At 37.7% G+C, this 23,419-nt stretch overlaps 1 protein-coding gene across 4 annotated transcripts in view; it reads right to left on the bottom strand.

Annotated features, from left to right (window-relative positions):
• The window catches only part of CNTN4 (contactin 4), a 977,605-nt gene that overhangs the window by 852,624 nt on the left and 101,562 nt on the right, over nt 1-23,419 (bottom strand). Inside the window, exon 1 of one of the 4 annotated variants that reach the window (XM_067755237.1) lies at nt 22,643-22,825. The exons of the other annotated variants lie outside the window; for them this stretch is intronic. The gene's annotated coding sequence lies outside the window, so the exon portion shown is untranslated. Of the gene's footprint in view, nt 1-22,642; nt 22,826-23,419 lie in introns of those variants that run through there. 4 annotated transcript variants of the gene reach the window in all.

The raw sequence follows: 23,419 nt of genomic DNA, 5'->3' as shown, positions 1-23,419 counted from the left end.
CCTTCGGTCTGAGACATCGTCTGTCTTACTACCATTACTAATTTTTGAAAGGAAAAAGGAAAGATGGGGGGAGGGGCTAGCATTATCCCTTTCAAGGAAAAGAGTGACGGACATTTATAAAAGCTCAATACTAAACAAATGTAAATCTTATCAATTGTCTGATCATGGTTGACTACCAGGAAGACACCATTTAAGATTCATCACTATAATCTACACATCAACTGTCCAAATTCAGGGGAATAAAACACCAATTGATCTGAAGTGCTAGATTATTTGGGGATGTAGAAATAGGAAGACTTCAAATGAAGTATTTATACTCGTATCCCCAGCTTAAGCTGCATTGAACCAAATTTCCACACTCAGGACTATTTAAGCCATATTACCCACCTTATCTCTAAGAGCAAACCTTGAGCAAATATACATTTAAAAAAATCAGTCCTATCTTTGAATAGTGGACACCACTTAAGCCCAGGGTGTAAGTGTGCAAAATTTGTAACTATAAAATGAGAGTTAAACATAATATTCCACCAGATAACATGATGTAATGAATCATAATAAGAAATAAGGCTTCTAGTATTTTCTACCCTCATTTCTGAACACAATAAGGAATGCAGCATGCCGATGAGCCCATTCCACCAAAAAAATTTTTTTAACGCCATTCATATAGTTTGTTGCTCACCTCATCCCACCTTCTGTAATCTTAGATGTGTACAATGTAAGAAACTCAGAACAACAAAAATACACCCTCAATTGATTCACTTTGCTATTTTGTTAATTTCCCTGGGAGCAAAAAGTTATTTCCTATGAGAAAGATGCTGTCTCATTTCACCAATGGACCACTTAACTGTCCAAAAACAAAACCTGCTTTTCAGGGGGAGAGCAGAATTTGGTGACTGGCTATTGGGAAAGCTGATGGGAGCCTGGAGAACATTTGATCTGTTGGCAACAGAAACCCTTACATCGCACTGCACATCAGCTAAATTTGAGGCCTCCGTAACTTGAGCTTATCCATTAATGCTGATTGCTACTTCTCAGTGGAGAAACACTGCTGAAAGTACAGGTGTAGATCATTACCGCTTTTTTTTCCAGAAAATAACACACATCTGTTCACTGTAAAGTAATTTCTGAATGGTAATTAGAACTTAGCACTGGGGCTTAAATAACAAATGGAATTTTTAGGACCTGGCCCAGAAAGAACAAGTGAAACCTCAAGTCCTGTGTTATTTCATAAGGCTTCTTCCAGAAAGCAAGGGGTAAAACAAAAGGAGCACCTGACAAGAGCTAAGAGCCTCAAGTTCATAGTCCCTGCTCCCCACCTGAGCAGCTTATGAAGCTGGGCCGTATGTCTCATCCCTCTGGACCTCAATTTCCTCATCCATAAAATGGGGAGGTAGACTTAGGATAACAAACTCTCAACTCCAACATTCTACATGTCCCCTGACTTTCAGATACTTTAAAACAGTAATTTCAGTCAGTAGGTCAGGTTCCCAACTTGCTAACCAACACCAGACAAACCGCATCATTAATGAAATTGATGCCAGTACTAGCCAGATACACAGAAAGTTTGAAATTGAAAAATTCATGATTTCACATGAGGAACAAAATGTGTATTAATATGCTAAGAGCTTGCATGATCTCAAAGATTCATAAAAATCCCCAATGAACTGTGGATCACATCTTGAGAAACTCTTCCCAATCAAAATTCCTCAACCTGAGTTACATACAGGAAACACATGCGGTGAATTTTAGAAATATCTCTCCCTTAACTCCCACCTCAGATGAATTAAACCAGAATCTGGGTGTGAGGGTCTCTGTCACTGCTTTTTTTTTTTTTTTTAACATCCCTAGTCAATTCAAATGTTCAAAGACTGGAAAGCACTGTTTTAAACCAAGTTAAAATTAATGAAAAATAGGGTGGGGCACTTTAAGGGCATTCCAGAAGCGCTTCAATATGAGAAAGGAACATTTTTAAAGCATTAGAATGCCTATAATGAGATGTAAAAAAGGCAAGCGAGGGCCTCCTTGGTGGCGCAGTGGTTGAGAGTCCGCCTGCTGATTCAGGGGACACGGGTTCGTGCCCCCGTCCGGGAGGATCCCACGTGCCGCAGAGCGGCTGGGCCCGTGAACCATGGCCGCTGGGTCTGCGCGTCCGGAGCCTGTGCTCCGCAGCGGGAGAGGCCACAACACTGAGAGGCCCGCGTACGGCAAAAAAAAAAAAAAAAAAAAAAAAAAAAGGCAAGCGAAATTATTAACATGGGGAATTTTTTTAAAAAATATCATTAAACAGAAGGTCAGAAAGCTGGCTTTAGCCATCCGTAAGTCCACCCAAAGAGGGTACTTCACTGAATCAATGAGTGCGTATGCTCATTTCATGACTGACCTACGTGGAAGAAGGTTATAGAAATGTAAATGAGTCTATACCCACTTTAATGGCAGTAGCGGGGGATGGGGGGTTCCCCACACTGACAAACACTTCTCAGGATATCAGCTGGGTGTCCTACAATTCAAATCAATTCTGAGACTATCTACCCAGAGACAGTTTCAGGTTCCACAGGTTAACAGGTCGGTCCTACAAGACTGCCTCCTTCCCCGCTTCACATGCCAATCACAAACCCAGGCTGTTACCTGTGCTTCTGACTAACAGGCTACAAACTTGAGGTTCCCAGCCCTCCACCAACTCAGGATGTCAATTTCAAGCCTAGGTTGTTACCTGTACAACCTTGTACAACTTTGTTACAAGTATAAACTAGAGTTTCCCACAATTCCCTGCTCTGGTTTGGTTAATTTACTAGAACTCAGACAAAGGTTTCACTTACCAGATTATAACTCAGGAACCACCAGATGCTCTACATGCATAGGGCAAAGTATGGAGAGAGGGTACAGAACGTCCACGTCCTCCAATCACACCATTTTCGAAGCCCCTCAGGGGGGGTTCAACAACCAGGAAGCTCTCCAAACTCTCTCTTGGGTTTTTATGGAGGCGTCATTACATAGTCATGATTGATTAAATCACTGGCCAATAGCAATTGATTCAACCTCCAGCACCCCTCCCAGGAAGTCAGGGTGCAGGACTGAAAGTTCCAACCCTCTAATTACATGGTTGGTTTCTCCTGGCAACCAGTCCTCATCCTTAGGTGGGATCCAAAATTAACCCCATTAACCTAACAAGAAACACCTTGATCGTATTCAGTACTTAGGAAATTCCAAAGGTTTTGGCACCTGTGAGTCAGGAACCATGGATGAAGACCGACCAAATATATATGAGAAATGAGAAATACATATTTGGTCATCTGAATAACCAAATATATACTTTGCTTATAAATCAAAATATTTCAAATATGTTTCAATAGTTTTAACTAACAACCAAGAAAAAATAAATTTTAAAATCAACAAGAAGAATTAGCTAAATTGTTCTTCTAAACTCCTTGTGAGTGGTAGTTATTAACAGACAAAATGGTGTTATCGGATAGGTTTTGGAATGCCTTTAGTATAGGAATTAAAAACAAGAGTTGAGGGCTTCCCTGGTGATGCAGTGGTTGAGAGTCCGCCTGCTGATGCAGGGGACACGGGTTCGTGCCCCGGTCCAGGAAGATCCCACATGCCGCGGAGTGGCTGGGCCCGTGCGTCCGGAGCCTGTGCTCCCCAACGGGAGAGGCCGCAACAGTGTGAGGCCCGCGTACCGCAAAAAAAAAAAAAAAAACCCACAAGAGTTGATTGTAATCTGAGAAAACATACACATAGTTCTCTATGTGTATGATGTTAATAAAAAGACAAAATCTATATGGAGTGTAGACTAGCATAAAATTACACATGTACATGAGTGCATAATATTCTCAATATTCTCAGAACCAACAGAAAAACAACAAACTAAAGCAGCAGTTACTACCTTACTCAAGAATCCTCTGAAAACCCCATTATCAGGGAAATTGTTTTACTGCTTAAAATATGACAAATAATAAATATTAGTTGTCATTATCATTCATCAATTCATTCCTATTTACTTTTCTATCATGTGTTTGATTTTGGGTAAAAAACAGTTAATAATAAAAACCGTTTGCTTCCAATGAGTTTTTGATGTAATGAAGGAAGTGGGGAGATTCAAACGGACAATTAAAAGATGACAAAGCAGTAAGAACAAAGAAGGGGCAACTAAGATAGGGATGAGGAGTCTCATCACACAGAAGGAAGAAAAAAAGTTGAGGCTCTAAATAAATTAGTAATATTTAGTCAAGTACAGGGATGGGGTAAGGAAAAGAGGGCTAACATGTTCATACACCCGGTAGGGACTTGAGTGTGCCAGGACCTAGGGTCCTAACTCTAATGAACTGCATTCATCACATCACATGTACCTCCTCAAAGTTCATTCTGCCTCCCCCTTTATTGAGCCCTCTGCCATTTTGTTCCACCTCAGCCTGTGTGGCTGCTGTCCAACTTCACATCAGCACACTAGATTCTGCCTCCTGAGAGCCAGCTGCCACATGCCCCCAGATCTCTGCCACCCCCTGTTAATTTCATATTCAGACCACCACAGCAAATGTGGAACCTGGCTTCCTAAGCAGCTCCTCAGGGCCAGATGATGAAACCCAGAAGCATGGGAGGGTTCACCAATAAGAGGCCTAAGAGAGCTGGAGGTGAACTCTCTCTCTTTTCCTTCCACTAATAAGATGTGTTTTTCTTTAAGCTGTGTTTTTCTTGTGTTCACACATCAGAAATGTCCCACATGATCCAACCACTGTACCTGCTAAGCAACTGTCCTCGATGTTAAGCAGATTATAAATCAGTGGCCACCCTGGAAATGCAGCACCTTTCTGCTGCCCCTTCTCCTTGTCCTCACTGCCCTTTTCCTCACTCTTGCCACTACGGAATGGCACCTCCCAGTAAAACTTGAACACTTTGTCTTAGGCTCTGTCTTTCCAGGAACAAGGATAAGACATGAGTTTTTCTGTGTAACAATGGGGGCAACTTTAAGTTTTCAATAGGAAACAAAGATATGTATAAGATCTATTACAAAGATCACATGGGCTGTGGATTAGAGGGGAGTCAAAACTGAGGGAATAAGACCATTAGGAAAGCTAATTTGACAAAACACCCAGAATTACCACAGCAATCCTGAGGAAAAGGAACAAACCTGGAGGCATAACCCTCCAGACTTCAGATGATACTACAAAGCTACAGTAATCAAAACTGCATGGCACTGGCACAAAAAACAGACATATAAATCAATGGAACAGAATAGAGTCAAGAAATAAGCCCACACACCTACAGTGAATTAATCTTTGACAAAGGAGCAAGAATATGCAGTGGAGGAAAGACAGTCTCCTCAGTAAGTGGGGTTGAAAAAGCTAGACAGCCTCTTGTGAATCAATGAAATTAGAGCATGCCTTCATACCATAAAAAAACAAAAAACAAAACCTCAGAATGGTTTAAAGACCTAAATATAAGACATGACACCTTAAAACTCCTAGAAGAGAACACAGGCAAAACATTCTCAGACATAAATTGTAGCAATATTTTCTTAGATCAGTCTCCTGAAGCAAAAGAAATAAAAGCAAAAATTTAAAAATGGGACCTAACTGAATTGAAAGCTTTTGCACAGCAAAAGGAAACCATCAACAAAATGAAAAGACAAGCTATGGACTAGGAGAAGATATTTGTAAATGATGCAACCAATGAGGGGTTATATCCAAAATATACAAACAGCTCATACAGCTCAATATCAAAGAAAAAAAACAATCAAAAATTGAACAGAAGACACAAATAGACATTTCTCGGAAGAAGTCATACACATGGCTAACAGGCACATGAAAAGTTGCTCAATATCTCTAAATATTAGAAACAGATGAATGGATAAAGAAGATGTGAGATACACACACACACACACACACACACACACACACACACACAATGGAATACTACTCAGCCATAAAAAAGAATGAAATACTGCCATTTGCAGCAACATGGATGGACCTAGAGATTATCATACTAAGTGAAGTCAGAGAAAGACAAATGTCATACGATGTCATTTATGTGTGGAATCTAAAACGATAGAAATGAACTTAGATACAAAACAGAAAAAGACTCACAGACATAGAAAACAAACTTATGGTTACCAAAGGGGAAAGTGGGGGGAGGGATAAATTAGGAGTATGGGATTAACAAAAACACACTACTATATATGAAATAGATAAACAACAAGGATTTACTGTATAGCACAGAGAACTATATTCAAGAGCTAGTAATAATGTATAGTTGAAAATGATCTGAAAAATGTATGTATATATATATATTTATATGTAACTGAATTACTTTGCTGTATACCTGAAACTAACACAATATTGGAAATTAACTATTCTTCAATAAAAATTTAAAAAGAAAGCTAATGTGGAGATTTAGGGAAAAGATGGTTGTGGCTGTGATTACATCAGGAATAATGCAGGATGCCATCAACCCCTCCAGCTCTCTGCCTGGGAAGTCTACTTCCTTACAGAAAATATAAACAAAGTTTTCACTGCCATTATGAAATATCGTGTGTGTGTGTCTGTGTGTGTATGTGTGTGTGTGTGTATATATATATATATATATATATATATATATACACACACATAATTTTATGCATTTTTCAAGTTACATTTTCCACATAATCATAGACATCTTTTCACGTAGGTAAACATAGGCGTAAACTTTTTTACCAGTTCCATATATCCTACTGTGTAATTACAGCATAACTTATTGAATTCTTTCAGCCATGCCTTATTGAAACGAAACTCCAATGAATATCACCAGATAGACAGACAGACACAGGGACACAGATATCTTTATGGACCTCTATATACACTCCTGTAAGACACTAAAAATAGAGATTCTGGGCTGAACTGTGTATCAGTCAGGAAAGGCTAGGTTATGCTTCAGTAACAATAACAGTACAAAATCTACAAAATGAAATTAAATTAAAACTCAGTGGCTCACACAAAATTTTATTTGTCACTCATACCACACATCCAACATGGGCCTATGCATCAACCTTAACAGGAACCCAGGGTGACAGAATAGCTCCAACTGGAGCACCACCTGTTGTCTTGATAGGAGGAAAAGTGAACACAGGAATTGCACACTGATTCTTAAAATTTCCCCTACAAGGTGTACTGATGACTTCTGCTTTAGGATTTTAGCATTATCAGTAGAGCTACAGCAAGTTCTACTGGAGGACCCTGCATAGAGCAAAAGTCAAAATTCTAGCCATGCATCTCTCTGGCTAATCTCTTCATCAGGAAGATACCATGTTCTCCAGGGTAAATCACAGTAAGGTGCACCCAGCCCAGGCAGTGCTTAAAAACATGGACTGTGAGGCAGACCTTGGCATTACCGTAACTCACCCAGATTATATCAGATATTATTTGAACTTTAAGCCTTAGGTTCTTACCTATAAAAAAAGGAATACACCCTCTCATAGAAGAGACTGGCTAGTTTTTCAGTAAACTTATTTCCTTTCCCCATTGCACCCATGGCAGGATTACATTTCCCAGACTCCCTTGCAATTAGGTGTAGCCACATGACTGAGCTCTCACCACTGGAACATGGATAAAAGGACAGATGCCTTTTTCATTGAAAACTATTCTTTCTATCCTCACCTTCTTTCTCCCTTCTTGTGTCAGATGCAACAGAGAATCCAGCAAAGGATTCGGAAGCTCTGTGAAAGGGTGGACCACAACTGGAAGAGCATGTGTGTATTAAACTGTTAGGTGAAATAAAAATATCTATTCTGTGGTGGTTGTAGCTTATGGCATTTAGCCTACACAAACTATGTGCTCCTGTACTAGGGTTATCATAAAGATTACATGAAAAAATCAAAAGAAAAGTCTTATCACAGCATCCATAAACAGTGCATATTAAACCACTACTAGCTATGATTTTCATCACTGTTCTGATATTTACCAATTGACACATCTGTATATTTTTTCACTCTAGTCAGTGTCAACTTGCATAGACACCATAACTGACTAATAAACATATTTAAGACAAAACGGACTCCAAAAGTCCTTCTTAATATCACTGTCTTAATATCAAATACAAATACTGTGCAAGGAAAAAGTAACTATGGCTTCTTTCTTCTTTTAGTAAAAATCCAATCCTTAAAAATGTTATTTCAGGGTAAAGGAGTACTCACATTGATTATTTAGAGAACACTGGCACAAATGTATATTGATTTTTAGGTTTTATAATGAAATTTGCTTGATGTGGTTTTCTTCACAAATGAAATGAACATTGACCTGCCTGATTGCATATTGACAGTAAAATCATCCTTAGATACAGAAGCCTTTGTAGATACTGTCAAAGAAAGTTAGACATGATGAGTGGGCTCTTTCATAAGTTGACAGTATTAGCTCTGACCCTAACTGTGATTTTTCCCTATGGTTTAGGCAGAGCAGGCAGAGACAGATTACCTCTCTTCTTCCTCACTTTACTTCAAAATAGTCCTGTTTCTACACCATACTTGTGAAGGAGAAGGGGAGAGGGCCCATGGAAGGAAAAGGTATGTCATAAGAGCTTACATCTGTCAAAAAAATACAGGTGAAATATTCTCACCTGTCAGTAAAAATAACTGCCTGCTAAGAAACAGGACTGGAATAGCTGGAATACTCTTCTAAGTATTCATCACCTCCCTACTTTAAATGCAAAGTGATGAAATGTATTCAATTGTTTTGCATTTCCTCAAAATGAGACTTTTGCCTCTCAGAATTGCTGATTGCTTCTCTGGTTATTTGCATAGGATACACCATCTTACCCACTCAGTACAGAAGTTTACTTAATAATCGTACACTTCTAAAAAGGATGAAACAGCCAGTTTTCCGAGAACTGCATACATGTCACTTTGCTGAGACAAATATTACTTCTGTTTCATTCTGTGTTTCTAGTATTATTATTTCGACTCCAGAGAAAAAGAACTGAGAAACTGCTTTAAAATTGCATAAGCACGCTTGTCGTTCGTTACTGAATGGCTACTAGGAGCCTGACATGCATTAGGCTCTTGAAAACAAGACAAGGTATAATCTCTGCCCTTTGGGAGTTTATAATTGAGTAAGAACTTAACCGGGTTGTATTTGAGGCCCAAACTGGTTTCAGGAATATACAAGTCCCTACAGTTCACATCTCATGTCCCTGGTGGAAGTTTCAGTTGGAGGAAAACTACATGGCTCCTACCATGGTCAAAGAAATGTAAAATTAGGTTGGAGCATCCTACTTTAAGTCAGGGGTCACACTTTTCTGAATTTCATAATCGGGAAAAATTTTTAAATATTTAGTGGTATTTAGGAATTTTAAAAACATTATTATTAAATAATATATTGAACATGACAGAAAATCATCCACATAATAAAAAGTGGAGTAACAGGCTAAAAAAAGTTGTTTTAAACTCAACAGGCCATAAGAAAAGACAATACTAAAATCATGTTACAGATAATTCATTTTGACATGAACTTTCCTCACCAAAAAAAAAAAAAAAAAAATTCATGATTTGGAAAAAAAAACAGTGACTATTTTAAGCAAATCCTAAGTATATCCCAATCTACACCTATCTACTACAAATGAATAAATACTTAAATGTAAAAGTTTCAAAGTTTCAAAGTAGATTTCATGTAATTCTATACTGACAATTATGAGACATCTGTTATTCAGACCAGAAGTGCTGTCATAACTCAGCTTTCTGAATTATCCACTCAGCAAATTACTATTTCAAACTCCAACAGTTTCTTCAAGAATTGACAGGGTTGCTATTTCTCTGAACATGTCAAATTTATCCAAAGCGGTACCTTGCCTCCTTGGACAATCATGAAACAAAAATTAACACACGAGCATTTTCCTCATGTGCCCTAAGTATGAATGGAGAAAAAAGTTTAAAAATAATTGTTCTTTCTTAATTTAACATTATTTATTTAAAGACCACGTTTATTAATTTTAAAGCATGTGTACAGTTTTAAAAGCCACCCAGAAGTCTTACTTTGCTTAACCAACAAACCAGCATGCAGCAAACTACAAAAGTGTAAAAACTTCAAGAAGAATCTGTGAACAAATTCTACATTTGCAAAAGAAAGAGTTTAATTATCTATTTTTAGGATCAAAAGAAAGGCTTATATTATTTTTCTGTGCAGTTGCATATAACTTTATTAAATGTGTATAATAACATCAAAGGCATTAATTCATTGTTAAGATTTGAAGGCATTGTAAGTTTGTGAATAATTAAAAAGACGTATGCAATTTTTTGCTGAGTAATGAATATGTCAAGAAATATGAGTTTTACTGCACCTATTTATTAAGGTCTGTACATCAAAGATCTTAAAAGTTAACCACTTCTCTGCATTTCTATGTATTCACAAGTGCTCCTCATGGGTTATAACAATGAATGAATTGTTAAACCTTAAATTGTTAAAAACCTCAAATACAAATTATAAAATTTAATTTTCTATGAAATTTAATAATTTTAAAATTACAATTTTTACATTCACAGGCTAAACCTTTGAATATATAGATTTAAAATATACACATACCATTCATATACATAAATATATGAAGAAATTGCAAGAGAAAAAAAAAAAGACACTTGGAGAAATCTTGTTTTCTATTTTAACTATATATCCAGGTCCACATACCGATTCTGCCCTAACTGGCTAAGCAACTCTGGGCTTGTGATTTAAACCTATATGCTAGTTTTCTTATCTATGTAAAAGGGTTTTGCCCAGTACCCTATTTATTGGTTAGGAAAAGGACTATAATTGACCTGAGTTGGACAATTGTAAGGCATTAACTGGGTCAAGTCTCCTTTGGATAAAGTTTTCAAGGGGCTTCTAAGGTCAGGACACCAAGATATGTTCTGACTTTTTTCTCTCTCAGCGCGACGGTCTGGGATAATGAGCTGACTCAATACGATCCCTCTACCTACGTGTATGGTAGACAGTACATGCACCTGTTCTAGAATGAACCTGAGCATGTCCAACTAGATCAAGTACAGACTAATTATCCCAGAGAAAATGAATTCTTCCATGTGGTCCATCATATTAGACTTCAGTTCTATACTGACCCAAGTCCCAGATTTACATAACAGACTCTATTTTGCCTTCGTTTCCTTTCTTTATATATCTATTCCTCTCAGAAATATGATAGGAAGGGGACACTTGTTGGACAGACAGACTATGAATATTATTCACATAAATGGCCATCACATCATCATAAAGATAGCACCCCATTTTTCAGTGTCTATAACACCTAGCATGGTGTCTTGTACAAAATGTGGTCTGATAAAATGGTAGGTAATGATACACATTCTCCCTATAAGATAAGAACCAGATAGTCTGTTTGTAATCATGTAGTCCAAATCCTTTCATTTCACATACTGGAAAATGTTAAATACAAGGACACAATAAATGGGCACATTCCTGAGTCCCAGATAGGAAAGCATTAACCAGTGCTACACTTAGGTTAGTTAGATAAAATAAAGGCATTACAATTATGTTTGGTGGTTAAAATGATAAGTATTATGGCTCCATAGAGATACCAATAAAATATAATAATGAACACTTTTATTTTTATATGAACCATTTTAAGGTACTCTGACTAGTTACACCTGAGATTCTCATAATGGTTTCTGAGTTAGGGGAAAACAAACTAAGCTGACATAAATTAAGTAGGTTGCCTATTGTTAAATAATTAGTAAGCAACCTCTCTAAGTCCTAGTCAATTATCTAAAAGGCAATGTATACATATAGGAATACACATTGTATATATTTTTGCAACTATTCACCATGTTTTACATTAGCTCCTTAGACACTATTCATCATACAGGTGAAAGTTTGTACCCTTTTACCAACCTCTATTTCCTCCATCCCCCAGCCACTGGCAATCACTTTTATACTCTCTGTTTCTATAAGTTTGACTTTTTTATTTTAGATTCCACAAATAGATGATACTCTGCAGTATTTGTCTTTCTCTATCTGGCTTATTTCACTTAGCATAATGCCTTCAAGTCCCATCCATGTTGTCACAAAGGGTAAGATTTTCTTCTTTCTCTCGTCTGAATAATAGTCCATTGTGTATATACATATATACATATATGTGTATATATATACAATTTCTTTATGCATTCATGTCTTGGTTATTGTGAAAAATGCTGCAATGAACATGAAAATGCAGATATCTGTTTGAGATCCTGCTTTCAGTTCCCTTGGATATATACCCAGAAGTGAAATTGCTGGTTCACATGGTAACTGTAATTTTTTTTTTTAAATTTGAGGAACCTCCATACTATTTTCCACAGTAGCTGAACCAATTTACATTCCCATCAACAGTGCACAAGGGTTCCCTTTTCTCTCCATACTCACTAACATTTGTTATTTCTTGTCTTTTTGATAATAGCCATTCTAAGAGATGTGAGGTAACATCTCACTGTGGTTTCAATTTGCATTTCCCTGATGATTAGTGATGTTGAGCACCTTTTTAATGTACTCATTGGTCATTTGTACGTCTTCTTTGGAAAAATGTCTATTTTGTTCCCCTGCCCATTTTTAATTGAATTGTTTCTTTGTTCTATTGAGTTTTATGAGTTCTTTATATATTTTGATAGTAACCTCTTATCAAGTATATGAGTTGTAAATATTCTCTCCCATCCTCTAGGTTGTCATTTTGTTGATGGTTTCCTTTGCTGTGCTGAAGCTTTTTAGTGTAATGTCAGTTTACATTTTTATTGCCTTGGCTTTCTTTTTTTTTTCTTTGAATTGTCTCTATTTAAATATAGCAGATATAAATCTCCAGCTACTATTCAGGCTGCATCCTCCCTGACCTATCACCAGCATCTGACGTGAATGATCATCCCTTTACACTTTATTCACTTGGGTTCCAGGACACTGCACATTCATGTTTTTCTTCTTATTGCACTGTTAGTTGTGTCTGATTCTCGTTATATTCAACAAGCTAGTGATAAAGAAATAGTGACAGCTCTCCCTTGGGGAAGAATCTATCATATGAAACACCACAGAATTTGGACACTTTCTCCTGTTCTCTAGAGAACCTCTCTAATGAACCGCTGACACACAGCTCTCTCCTGTCCTGTTGGCTACTCTACCTGCCCTACTCCATCCACTCATTATCGGACTTTCTTGCCTTTTATCCCCTATACTCTGGACCGTCGTGTCTCTTCTTTCTTGCAGTCTTCTGTGATACCAAACCAAGCCATATAAGATGTAATTTAATAAAATCCAAAGAATTACAGAATGAAGACATCCCATGGAGTGTAGATGCAGAATGACTTCTAATGGTGTCAGCTTCTAATGCTGGGTCAATGTGCCTGGGAAACTAGTACTCTTGGCTTTTGGTGTCAAATCCAAAAAATCATTGGCAAGACCAACGTCAAGGAAGTTACCGCTTATGTTTTGTTTTGGGAGTTTTATGGTTTCAGGTCTTATGATCAAGTTTTTAATCCATTTTGAGTTGATTTTCTTGTGTATGATGTAAGATAGGGGGTCCAGTTTCATTCTTTCACATGTGGTTGTCCTATACCATTTATTGGAGAGATTTTCCCTTCCCCATTGTATATTCTTGGCTATTTTGTTGTAAATTAATTGACCATATATGCCTGAGTTCATTTCTGGGCTTCCTATTTTGTTCTGTTGGTTTATGTGTCTGCTTTTATGCCAATACCACACTGTTTTGATTACTATAGATTTACAATATAGCTTGAAATCAGGAAGTGTGATGCCTCTAGCTTTGTTCTTCTTTATCAAGATTACTTTGGCTATTGAAGTCATTTGCCATTCCATTGAAACTTTAGGACTGTCTTTTCTAGTTCTGTGAAAAAACATCATTGGAATTTTGATAGGGATTGCAAATAACCTGTAGATCACTTTGGGTAGTATGGATATTTTAACAATATATTAATTCTTCCAACCCATGTACACAGGATATCTTTCCATTTATTTATGTCTTCTTCAATTTCTTTCATCAATATCTTACAATTCTCCGTGCATAGATCTTTCATCTCCTTGGTAAATTAATTCCTGAGTATTTTACTCTTTTCTTTTTCTTTTTTTGTGGCTGCATTGGGTCTTCGTTGCTGTGCATGAGCTTTCTCTAGTTGTGGCGAGTGGGGGCTACTCTTCGTTGCCGTGCAAGGGCTTCTCATTGCGGTGGCTTCTCTTGTTGCAGAGCACAGCTCTAGGCATGCAGGCTTCAGTAGTTGTGGCGTGCAGGCTCAGTAGTTGTGGTGCATGGGCTCAGTAGTTGTGGTTCACAAGCTCTAGAGCACAGGCTCAGTAGTTGTGGCACACAACACAGGCTTAGTTGCTCCACAGCGTGTGGGATCTTCCTGGACCAGGGATCGAACCCATGTCCCCTGCATTGATAGGCAGATTCTTAAGCACTGTGCCACCAGGGAAGTCCCTATTTTACTCTTTTTGATGCAATTATAAATGGGATTTTTTTTCTGATAGTTTGTTATTAGTGTATAGAAATGCAACTGATTTTTGTATATTGATTTTATATCTTGCAACTTTACTGAATTTGTCTATTAGTTACAACAGTTTTTTGGCAGAGTCTTTAGGGATTTCTATATATAATCTCATGTCATCTGCAAATAGAGACAGTTTCACTCCTTCTTTTCTGATTTGGATGTCTTTTATTTTTTTACTTTCTTGCCTAACTACTCTAGCTAGAGCTTCCAGTACTATGTTGAATAGGAGTGGTGAGAGTGGGCTTCCTTGTCTTGCTGCTGATCTTAGAAGAAAGCTTTTAGCTTTGCACCATTGACTATGCTGTTAGCTGTGGGCTTGTCACATATGGTCTTTATTATGTTATACATATTTCCTTTATACCCAGTTTGTTTAGTGTATGAGTGTGTGTGTCTGTGTTTTTTTTTACATTGAATTGTAATTGTTACTCAAAAAGGTATGGTCATCCCCAGATTAAATAATCAGCTAATAAATTGGGGAATAAGCAGTTTTGCAGGTCAGCAGATTACATTTAAAGTCCAAGTGCCACCATTAGCTAGCTATGTGACCTTGAACAAATTACTTAGTTTCTCTGAACCTTACATTTTTATTGTCTGCAAATTGAAGGGAATGAATTTTCAGTGATTCACAAATACCAGGGGAATGGTGTAAAAGAATGCATTTCCTGAGACTTTGGAAAAACCTAAATTCAGTGGGTTCTAACATTTCTCTCAGGTTTCAAATCCATATGGGTATGATTCTTACTCTGCATCAGGTTTCAAGTCCACTTAACAAATTGACCCTTTCTACTTTAACATCCCTGCATGTAAACTGAAACTCAAGGTAAATGACTTGCCCAAGGCCACAAAGGTAAGTAGTAACAATGCTGAAATTAGAACAAATACTTCTAAACCCCATTTCTGTGACTCTTCCAAGGAAAATATAAGCAACAACACATTAATCTGGTTCTCCTGCTACTTTAAGGACTAGGAGCCTTGACATCAGAAAACCTTAGAAATATGCACTGTTTTTGTCCAACCAGACAATGTCTTAGGATCAATATATATTCTTCAAAATGAAGAACTGCTTAATGGCTACTGAAGCTAGAGGAAGAACGAGAAGCTGCTCTTTGAAGTGAAAAAAAAGTCATATTTCCTTCAAAAAGCAAAAGAAAAATGCCTGTAGGATAGAGTCTCATTTTAACAAGCAAACCTATTACATAGCTTAAGAACTTTGTTCTTCTAGTTGGAGATACTGAAAATAGCCTCCCCTATAATATTTAAACCAATTTAATATATTTTACACTTAGCAGGTGTATAATAAGTTGAAAGGATTGAAATAGGAATTAGTTAGAGGATTGTAAGAATTTGTTAAATGAAGAAAATCATGCATTATGTCAGTATCAGCATATTACTATGAATGTGGCTGTCTACTGATAGATGCTCTCTATAAAAGCCTAGAACTTTTAAGTCATAAAGACTAAAAATGAAAAAAAAAAAGTATTTTCTTGCCAGCAGCACATGCCAGCTGAAGGATTCTCAGGCTTTACGTAAATTCTGAGGTCACCTCCTAACACTTCATTCTTGGGTACATCTAAGCTATCTGCTGGACCTGGCCATCATTCTTCGTAAGCAGGCCTTCTGAAAATGAATGAATCTCTTGATAACTGGTTATTTTTAGCAACACTTTGACCAAACTTTAAACAGTCAATGCCTGGAGTAAAAAAGAACCTGTATGTAATTAGCAACTTTGCTAATTCTCTGTATTTTAAGTTCTGCATTTTTAATTCTCCTCTTGTTTGCTTGAACTGTTGATCAAGTGATGCTCTGCCAGCTGATGAATGCACTCACCCAGCCACTGACTACTTCAATGATTGCCTTGACTATTTACTGCTGCTTAAATATTTTAAACTTCTACCAATATTATCTTGTACCCAATTAAGAACTCACTGAGGCAGGTTTTTTTTTTAACCTCTCTTCCATTGTAGGGAGTGTTCTTAATTACAGGAATGGCTTGCTTTTTCCCCTCATTTGGAGGCATTAACTTCCCGCAGGGAGGCACCCTGTCCTGTGGGAGGTTACCAACAAGAGCTTGGTGCAGAGCAAAGCAAGGGGTGGATGCTCAGTGCTGGAGACAGAAGGCATGGAGAACTGGCTACTCTATTCATGACTCTGCTTTCTCGTCAGCTTCTTTAATTAATTCCCTTGCCATTTCTCAGGGGAAAAGGTAGCACACTGCGCCTCAAGTCTCACGCTCTCCTACCCACCATTTTCTTTTAAAAATTAAAGTTTACTTTGCAACTCATTTCCAACGAATTTTATCATCGCTTTTCTGCAACACAATTTAAAATTGTAGCTATTGTAGAGTCAAAAGAAACCTGGAAGCAAATTTTTTTCAGTTTTCTGCTACTCTACTGAAGGCTGATGGGGCTACTGCCCAAAGTACCACACTCAAAATGCACCACGTTCATTCAGGACAAGAAGAGAAGAGGTCATTCTGATTACTCAACTGCAAGAATATACTGTGTTTACTCCAACAGATATTATAAAATTGTGGCATCAATAAAACTGTGTATAGAATTTAAAACCTCCATCCGGCTGTACAACATATTATTTCAGTAAATCCTCACAATCGCCCTGTGAGGCGGGTAGATGTCTTCAGAGTTTTAACCTTTGCATGATTGACATTTGAGGGCACAGGATTCTTTGAGGAGGCAGCTGCCCTGTGCAATGTAGGATGCATACCATCATCCCTGGCCTCTACCCACTAGATGCTAGTAGCATCAACTCCATACACAGCTGTGATATTTAAAATTGTCTCCAAATATTGCTAAATGTCTCCAGGGTTTGGGGAGGAGGGAATGGTGCCAAAATCACCCCCAGCTGGGAACCACTGATGTATCTATAATTAGGATTTTATGAGGGGTCCATCACTAGAAACATTTAAGTGACTTACCTATGTTTACAAAGGCTTTGATTCCTTTCTTCACTTAGCCTCCACAAACCATCAGTAAATATTTAATTTGACCTCAAACATATCCCCAAATCTATCCACCCATCTTCACCTCTATTACCACCACCTAGACCTATGAACAATCTCTTGCTTCGGCTGGTGCAATAATGTCCCATCTAGCACCCTTACTATTTCTTCCCCCCTCTCAAATCCATTCTGCACATTCCACATGAGTAATACTTTTAAAACAAACTGAATATCAACACTGTGCAGCTTGAAACCTAAGATGCTATCCCAATGCACTAAAAATAAAATCCAAACATTCATCTTTCTTATCTCTCTGTCATCTCACCCTCACCGAGGACACTGGACAGTGATCTCCTTCACATTCTTAGAATATGACAAGTACATTGCTGCCTTGGAGTCCCTGCATAAACTATTCCCTCAGTCATGAATTCCTTTTCCCTGACCTTCATGGTTGATTTTGTTGTATTTCAGTTAATTAACTACCAAACCTAAAATAATAATTTACACATTTCCTATTTTAATTCTCTGCATACCATTCATTTGATGTTTGTCTTGACTATTTTCATGTGTTATCTATCATCTGTCTTCTCCATAAAGTGCAAACCCTAGGACAGCAGGGATGTCTACTCTGTAACTTGACTGTTTTGTTCACTCCTATATTCCCAGGGCTGGAACAATCTGGCACAGAGTAGGCACTCAATTAATTAATTATGTTGAATAAAGGTATTAATGACTAAGGAGTCATGGAGTCAGAACCAGAATCCAGAGGGCTCTTTCCATTATACCATTAAAAAACCGTCATTTCAAAGCCATCAATTCATAAAAATATTTATAACAGAAAAAAGGTAGGGACAGGGGGATAGTAGGTGAATAAGGCGGGAGTCCCTGTAGTGGAAAAGCTCACAATCTATGGGAGAATGTCTCCCTCCCTCCCTTTCTCTCATACACACACGCGCGCGCGCACACACACACACACACACACACACACACACATTTTTTAAAAGCACAGGAGAGAAACCCCAAAACAATGGTACGGACACGAAACAGTGGAAGAGAAAGAAGTAGAGGGTGGGATCATAGAAGCCTGCTTTTAGGAGGTGAGCTTAAGCTGCATCTTGAAAAAAGCATAGGTCAATATGTATTTCAGCCAACCACAGGCTGTCAACACTTTGCCTTTAGGACGCCTGGATTAATAATGCCAAGTGAGGGGTGCTACCAGCTAGAGACTGAGCTAGTTATGCTGCTTATATGTTTGCTGTAGGTATTCTGACGTCTCTTGGCCACGGGCTGCATGACCCGAAGCGACACTCCTTTCTTGTGTGAGTGACATGTGATTCAGCTTCCCCAGCCCTGCCTTTGTGTGCTTGCTCAGAACAAAAGCTGTCATCTGCGTTGAACGTAGCCAGTGTGCCCCTCAGATGGGATACTGGGACAGCCACTGAGTGCGATGAGAACATAAAACTGCTATCTTTTGTGATCAGCATAATTTAAGAACTTGGAATCTGTGACAATAATGACTAAAATGATAAGAGCTGTTTTTCAAATAAAGGGAAATGGGAAGCCTGGAAAAGAAATATCTTTGAAAATGAAAATCAAAATGAAGCAAATTAAGTCTCAAGTACACTTTATGCAAGTCCCTGATGACTGTGATGGGTGGAGGGAGGAGTAGAAGTGTTTTATTTCTCTGACTGTACTTTTTTTCTTCTTGACTGACTCCACGCCGATTCAGAGGTCCAAAGCTATTCATAAATTTGGATATTTAGAAATAAAAATTGGGAGGGGTTTAACTAGAATAAGTATTTTGTGATTCAGATAGGATATATCCACTGTATGATTTCACAACCATAAGTTAAATTATTATGGGGTTAGTACAAATCTGCATGATATAAACACTTTCCTATTCTGCATGTACTGGCTAAAAAACAGCATCATACCAACTTGAAAACTGACACCAGTTTGAATTCTATGTGTTATTCTGTTTGAATATTAAAAATGAGTCATCCAAAAGCATTATTTTCTTTTGCACAGCAAAGTGGTGTTAATTCCAGCCTGTTTTCTTTACAGGATATAACTTACAGATGATAGAGCTCTATATAAATTAGTGTCTAAATATTATTTCTAAATATCCAAATTTATGAATAGCTTTGGACCTCTGAATCGGCGTGGAGTCAGTCAAGAAGAAAAAAAGTACAGTCTTTTGTGTGTGATGTGAGAAAATATGTATTTCAAATGGTAATAAACTTGAGAGCAACCAAGTTCACAGGATAAACCTAAAATTTTCCAAAGCTAAAAAGAACATTGTTATAAGACAAATACATCTTCCTCCTTGTATGACAGGAGTACAGATTTATGGTTCTGTATGAATTTGTCACTAGTCAAGAACCCCATGTGGGAAACCAAAATATCTGCTGCACTATTCCCTCAAGAGAATTCACACATCATTGAAAACCCTCTAACTTCAAAAGTATGTCCTACCAGCTTTCATCTTTTTTCACAAGACTGATACTCTTTACTTAGGAAAGCATTAAAAGATTAGAAAAGTTATGCCAGAAAACCCTAAGTTCAAATCCAGATCTGACCATTGATGACATATACTAACATGAGACAGTGACCAAATCTCTGAGTCTCTGGTTCCTCATCTATAAAATGAAGAAATTAACCCTCGCCCTGAAGTATTATTTTGAGGATTACCAGGAAATGCAGTGTCACCATCCTGGCACATGGTATTCACTCAATAAGTGTTAACTGTAGAATAATTCAGATGTGCTCTTTCTTGATTTTTCTTTCATAAAAAAACAATCAATTAATTCAAGCTAGCAAACCAAGAAGGAATGAAAAGGGAATGACAGTGTTTTGAATTTTTAAATGGGCAGCTAACCTCCACTATATACACAGGATGAATCCACGTAAACAGCATCCATGGAAATCTATAAAGAGCAGTAGAGGTCTAGGAGCCAGTTTGAAATGAGAACTAGGGAAGTGATGCTAACTTGTAAAGTTTCCTTAAAAGCTGCTATAACTTCATGAAAGGCTGTGCTTCAGTTTACTAGTGGAAGAGGTCCAGTGTACGAATCTTTCATAGGTCAGAAGTGGATCACTGCTCAGAGCACAGACAAGATAGGAGTGATTCACAGAGAAGACATCACAGTCAACTAAGCCAGGAGTTTCACAAGAAGTATTATCACTTGTCTCTATCCCTTTATTCCTGGCATATGGTAGGCACTAGTATTTGTGGAATGATAAATGAATGATACCAACGAAAGTAATGGAAAAGAAATCAGAGGTCAAGTGCTTGAGTAGATGCTCAACAAATACTTTCTGTATTGAACAAATGAATGAAGTGATGAACAAATGATACAAAGATTAAAGGAATGAACAAACGAAAGAAGGTTCCTTTGAATCTACCAAGCAGCCAATGAATAAAAGAACACATATGTTCCAAAAGGCCTACCAGTGAAATAATTCAAAGTCCATAACAGAAATCAGGATTCATGGTAGGGTTCACAGGAAAGCAAGAATATCAAGCTGGCTGTTTCAAAAATCACTCTGGCACAATTTTTGTTCTCTCCATCTCCAGCCCGTCAGACACATACCTCAGAATATGACTTTCCAAGTAAGACATAAAACCTAGGTGCCTAAAAAATGGCAAAGTGGTGTTAATTCCAGCCTGTTTTCTTTACAGGATATAACTTACAGATGATAGAGCTCTATATAAATTAGTGTCTTCTAAGGCTGGGTCAGATACTACTGATTACAGGGCCTACAGAAACTTACTTATTCCTATGCCATCTCTAGAAATTGGGGGTCATTTATACTCTAAAGGAGATCAAACAAACACATACGAGTACTTACTAAAAGCTTAGCAACAGCAGATAATGCCACAATTCTTTCCGACAATTCACTGAGAAAGTTGACTTTTTTATTCCCTGACAATTAAAGAACGTCTGCAAGACAGTGATTTTTCTCTCCAGAACTAAGTTGGTTCACAAGAAGCTTCAGATTATTCCAAGCCAAACTAGGTGATTGTCACTGTAAGTATTATCTTGAAATATTAGGCAAGTACTCACCCGTTTCTGAATGCAACTCTCCACGAGTTGGACAACCATGTGGTTCCTAGAATGACAGCTATCAGTGGAGGGCTTATCTGATATTATGGATCCAGAAATGTTAAGCATCTAAAAAGTGTCAGTTACTTCCTGTCCTGTATAAGTAACTAATACTTAAAAACAAACGCTGGGCTTCCCTGTTGGCGCAGTGGTTGAGAGTCCGTCTGCTAATGCAGGGGACAAGGGTTCGTGCCCCGGTCCGGGAGGATCCCACATGCCGCAGAGTGGCTGGGCCCATGAGCCATGGCCGCTGAGCCTGCGCGTCCAGAGCCTGTGCTCCGCAACAGGAGAGGCCACAACAGTGAGAGGACCGCATACCACACAAAAAAAACAAAAAAAAAAAGGAACACATGCTAATTCTCCTCCCGTATTTTTTTCTTGTAGGTGTTAGTATTATATATTGCATCAGAATAACAATTATTTCCAAATATTATATATGACAAGGAAACTTTAATTTTACAAGAAAGTCAATTTCCTGACAAATCACATTTTCTATTTACAATGCACATGCTATTATTAGAGTAGCATCCTAAATGAAAAAGATGGCACTCAAGAAAATATAAACAGAATCTGTTCAACATTTCTTAACATATATACTCCCTCATGTTCTCTATTTTGTTTTCAGTGGTAATCTTTAAATTGTCTCATCTCAGCAATTTGTACTCTTTTGTTTTACCACATTTCTTTTGACCCATTAAACAAAATCACCAATGAAACTAGCATTACTAGAGCATAATCTTCCCCTTCTCTGAGTCCTGATTTGAGAAATTTAGGGTTGATTATAACGGTGCATCTATATTTTGGAAAGAAAAATTAAAAGGAGTAAAACTGGATAACTACCTCCTTGAATATTCATCTCTAACTTAAGTACATGGGGTAGGAAACTACCACACCCTGGTTCTCAGAACTCAACCACAGATTTCTTAACTTCTTTTTAAAAGACTTTTTACATATCTCTATTTTTATAGCAAGAAAATCTCAAACTTAACATGAAGGCCCTTGTGTAGGACATACAGCTAATTGCTTATTCATTGGACATTATCCTTTTCTGACTTAGAGGAAGAGCATGGGTTTTGTTTGGGAATTTACCTCTTTCTTCTCAAACTCAAGGATGTGAAGAAGGGATAAATCCAAATCTGTCTCATCCAGGGAAGCAAAGTGGGCCATCTGTTGTACAAATAAAGCTTTACTGGAACAAAGCCATATCATTCCTTTACATGTATCTCTGGTTGCTTCTCCGCTCCTTTGGCAGAATTGAGTAACTGCCACAAAGACAATATTGCTTGCAAAGCCTAAAGTATTCACTATCTGATCCTTTACAGAAAAAGTCTGCCACCCACTGGTGTAACCTAATCCTAATTGTCTCATTCCACTCACCAGTGACTAGTTTGAATAAATGCATATGACACAATCCTATCCAATAAGATATATGGAAAAGGCGATGAAAACTTCTGAGAAAAGTTTCCTTACTAATCAAGAGAAACACATACAAAGAAATAATCCCTTTTCTTTTTTTTAATGTTGATATGCCTGCATACTATGGCTAAATTTGGGACAACCTCTTTTTCGTTTGTTTCTTTGCTTCCTTAATGGGAGAAAAACTGTATGTTGAAGAAATCTGAGTGAAAATAAAGAACTTAGTCCCTTGATGAAGTCAGTGAAACACTAATTAACCAAACTTAGCGCCTGCTTATCCCAGAGCTTCTTTTTAGGTAAAATAATAAAGATGCTAATTTTTTTTTTTTTTTTTTTTTTTTGGTACGCGAGCCTCTCACTGCTGCGGCCTCTCCCGTTGCGGAGCACAGGCTCCAGACGCGCAGCCTCAGCGGCCATGGCTCACGGGCCTAGCCGCTCCACGGCACGTGG

Source organism: Pseudorca crassidens, chromosome 10 (assembly GCF_039906515.1).
Source record: "Pseudorca crassidens isolate mPseCra1 chromosome 10, mPseCra1.hap1, whole genome shotgun sequence".
NCBI classification, from domain to species: domain Eukaryota; kingdom Metazoa; phylum Chordata; class Mammalia; order Artiodactyla; family Delphinidae; genus Pseudorca; species Pseudorca crassidens.
This window is presented reverse-complemented; position numbering and strand designations above follow the sequence as displayed.